Raw genomic sequence first — 4,222 nt, forward strand, 5'->3', positions numbered from 1 at the left:
TAATAGATAAAAAGGCAGAAAGGAGGAACAGGGAGGAGGGGGAGGAGGATGTGCTAGGAGAGGAAAACAAACAAGCAATAAACCCATAGGAACAAAGGCATCACAGAAACTAATCCAGGTAACGGGATAAAAATCCATAATCCGTGTTTAAATCATGCTTAACAGTCCAGCCTGTAGATGATTTCTTGTTCTTGAATTTCCCATTCAAATAGGTTTTTAAAGGTTTGCTGCCTAAGAAACTGCCATTCTCAGGTCAGTAATGTAGTGTCCACGGTGGTTAAAGTGTTCTGCCACAGGCCTGCGTGTCTTTCTGTAGATATCATATCAGTGTTCATTCATTCTTTCACATAAGGCTTGTTCCATCTGTCCAGTGCAGACAACAGAGGGTTACTGTGAGCAGGTGATGGTGTATATGGCATTGGTAGAGTGGCAAGTGAATGAACCGCAGGGTTAGGGACAGAAGTTACACATAGACCAGTTCAGTGCACATAAACCAGTTTCAAAATGGCTGAAACTGGTTTAAGATAAACCTAGTTGAATGTAGTGTCAGACTTAACAGATTTGGTTCAAACCAGTTTATGAAACTTCTGTCCCAGACCCCTTCCTGGGTCAAGTTAAATCAGAGTCCCCCAGCATCCCAGCATGCTTTCCAGTCTTGGGCTGGGCTGAGCTGTCTGCTCCAGAGAGTAGGGCTAGCCCTGTCCCTCTGTTCCATTGCTGAAGCAGTGAGGGCTGGCTCGCTGGCCTCACTGGCTGGCTCGCTGCTCCCCCACCCCTGCCAAAACCCTGCTGGGGTCTGGAGCCAGGGAGGGGTGTTAAACTCCTTTCCCCTGAGTACGGAGCTGTCCTGACCTGCTTACATAGTGCTAGCTGTGGCTGTGGATTACAAATCCCAGAGGCACCTGGAAGCAGGAAGAGGAAGTGAACACACTGCCCATGCTGGCTATGTGCCAGAGAGCTGTGCTGTAGCACCTCCTGGCTTCTGACTTGAGCAACTGCAGGCATGTGGATGGATTTCCTGAATCAAAAGTGAATGTCTGCTCATTTTGCTTATTGGTTCAATCTTTGCAGCCTAGACTAATTTGCAAAGACTGAATCAATTCAGCTTTGGGGTTTTTGACTGCCTGTACGTAGCTCAGATGTTATAATCCATGTTATTCAGTCCAGTGATTTAACCTCCGTGGAGCCAAGGCTGGAGATACTGCCACTGCGATCACTGCTGCGTAGCTGGGTGTAATCCAGCGCAACAATGTGCTCTGTGTCCCAGGGCCAGAGCCAAAGGGTAAGTAGTGTGGGGGGGGATAGGGAGGAGGTGGCAGGCAGCGGAGATGACAGAGATAGTGGTAAGGGGCGGAGGGGGCAGAGGCGGAAGGCTAATGGAGGTGATAGGGGGGAAGGGGTGGGCAGCAACTGCAGCTCCAGCTGTTGGCCAAAGTGAGAGCTGCAAGCCACTGTTAGATGGAGAAAAACCTCCTTTTGGATTCAAGTAAATAAAGTGTATATGTGTATGTGTACAACTATATTACACACACACACACACACACACACACACACACACACACACACACACACACACACACACACACACACACACACTTTGGTTAGTGTATAAGGTGCAAATCTAACCTCCCTTATGTCACTGTAGGACAAGCAACTGTTACACAATAGGGTTTGTTAGTAATATTCTACTAGCACAGCTATATTTCCAAAGGGAAATATTTGAAGCATTGGTGGGTCATGTTATAACACAATATTGATGCAACTTTTGCATTTTATTGGTACAAATCCAGAGCCTGGTTCATGTTCTTTTCTACTCCGGCAGTCATACTGATATCAATGGAACGACTTGTGAAGGATCATAGACTTAAAATCAGTGGCAGCAAACTAAAAACAATGATAATACCTAAAGCCTACATCTTAGAACTGTTAGTGTTGAAAGAACTGACATACACAACCACGAGTCCATTAGCAAGGAAAGCTAAGAAATCTATTAAACTGGGGATGCCCCTGGATGCCTGGAAAATGGGGATCAGTGCACAAATTATAAGAGGTGTAAGGAACTAGCCAAAAGAGAGACAGCAAGTTGTGCTGAAAGGAGAACTACTCAGTAAAAGGGAGGTTAGAAATCCTTTTTTAACATTTTCATTATTACCTTGTCCACAAAAGGCAGGCACTTACTAATACAAACGTAGATGGAAAAAAGTTAGGAGGCTTCATCAATATGGAAAAGAATTACAGTATCCTAAATGAAGAACTGAATATCCTTTGAAGACTGAAGCAGTAGAAATGCAGTGGGCTGTAAGAGTGAAACATGTAAGATCATATCCCTAAAAACTAATAATTTCTGCTCCAAGCTGGGGACTTATTAACTGGAACTGATAGAGGAGGGAAAAAAGCTTAAAAGAGCCTATCTTAAGAAAGGAGACTAGAAGAGCTTGACTTGGTTAGTTTAGCAAAATGAAGGCTGAAAAGGGAGGACATGATTGCTCTCTATAACTACACAAAGAATAAACACCAGGGAGGCCTTGTTGTGAGGTAGAATTGTGCAATCCTTCTGCTTCTAGACAGCTTCTGGACTCTAGTCCCCTGCAATTACCTCAACAAGCCTGCCTTAACCTTCACACCTGCAGTTCTGTTCCCTCTGGTATTCTCTACAGACTAATAATCTCTTAAAGCAAACTAGTATTTATTTAGATCAAAAGCATTATAAAGAAAACAGATCTTAAAGCAACAAGAAAACATGCATGGATATTTGCTTCTCCTTGAGGCTTATGGTTCCCTGGCCTGGGGAAGAGGCTATACTTTCACATATCCAATCTCAACCTGTCCCCGGGGAGAGCATCTGACAATTCATCGGCAACCTTCTTTCCAGAGATGGGCTTTTGAACTGTTTAGTGTTCTTTTGATCTTTGGCCTCCCAGCCTTGCAAAACAAGGCTTGTATCTTTGGAGGAGACATGGTCCTCAAAGCTAATTGTTTTACCCATTGCCTTTCAAGTACATGATGGAATGTTTTTAACTGGGCAGCCAGTGTTTACCTTTTGGCTTTTTTCAATAGCAACCTATCAGCCTAGGTCAGTACATTCATTCAGGAAAATTTTACAAGCCACTGTGCACTAATATTACTGTTCAAGTCACAAACCATATGTGTAATATTACTTCATCTCAGCATCCTTAGATTATTACAAAGCAGCTCCTAAAATGATTCATAAAATTATTAGATTAGTGCATAACAACTCCATATCTGTAATAATTATGGTTTTCAATAGTGGGATTTTGTAGAAGAAATACTGGAATATTCTCCTCCCATTTTATGCTGGACTCTTTCAATAACTGTTATAGGAAGGTACAGCTGTATCATCTAATGCAATAAACCTCTTACATCTACAAATAAATATCTGAATCAGCAGATAAAAAAAGTGTAATTTTTTTGCTTGATTTAAATTAAACCATCAGCTTGTGTCAGCTATTTTGTTTAATCTAACTTGGACCCAGAAGACTAGATAATTTTTTAATAGCTCAAGTTGTGCAATTCAGGCTACTTGTTTTATACTATTGGGATTTGAGTGGTCTTGGTTAAGCTTTAAATATACTGCCTTGTAAATCTGAAAGTTTGTGTTTGTGCAATAGTTTAAGACTTTGTCTGCTGATTCAGCTGTTCAGAGTTCAGGGTAATTTGATTAAAGAAAGAGAATCACTTTGTAACTAGTGGAGAACAGTTTGAATTTGCTACTCCACAGACTCATTATATCATGGTTCCACAGGAGGACCGGGGGGAGGCAGGGGAAGAGGACCATGCACAGGTGCACTTGCACCTGCCTTTGATTCCTGGTTCATCCAAAGATTAAAACCAACTACTTGGCAGTGGCAGCAGAATGCCTAAAGGAAAGTGCTGAGGAAGTCAATTGACTTCATGGCCCATAATCTACCTGAGCTGTTCGAAACTCTTCATTCCATAGGTGTTAACCCTCTCTTAATGCTCGTCTTGTTCCAACAATCGAATTAGCCTTTGTTCCATATGTTTGCTGTCTGTTAGCTGTTCCTGGGAAGGAAGCTCCTATTTCACAGCCCTGTGTATTTTTTTTTTTTTTTCACTCATACCAATAAAGTTATATCTGTTTTCGCTTTAACCTTACACTGAATAATCCAGCCCTAGCCTATGAATAGAGCTTTTAGTTTCTTTTTAGCTGGGAAAAAAATGTGTTTTTTTTCATATGTGAAGG

At 42.0% G+C, this 4,222-nt stretch overlaps 1 protein-coding gene and 1 long non-coding RNA gene across 2 annotated transcripts in view; one reads left to right on the forward strand and one right to left on the reverse strand.

Annotated features, from left to right (window-relative positions):
* Positions 1-3,917, forward strand: part of LOC109302731 — a 45,317-nt gene extending 41,400 nt beyond the window's left edge. Inside the window, exon 3 of the long non-coding RNA XR_002098908.1 lies at positions 3,764-3,917. This is a non-coding gene — a long non-coding RNA (uncharacterized LOC109302731). The remainder of the gene's footprint in view (positions 1-3,763) is intronic.
* Positions 1-4,222, reverse strand: part of SPATA13 (spermatogenesis associated 13) — a 171,102-nt gene that overhangs the window by 142,885 nt on the left and 23,995 nt on the right. The window lies entirely within an intron of this gene.

Source organism: Gavialis gangeticus, unplaced genomic scaffold (assembly GCF_001723915.1).
Source record: "Gavialis gangeticus isolate Ggan-Ray unplaced genomic scaffold, GavGan_comp1, whole genome shotgun sequence".
NCBI lineage: Eukaryota > Metazoa > Chordata > Crocodylia > Gavialidae > Gavialis > Gavialis gangeticus.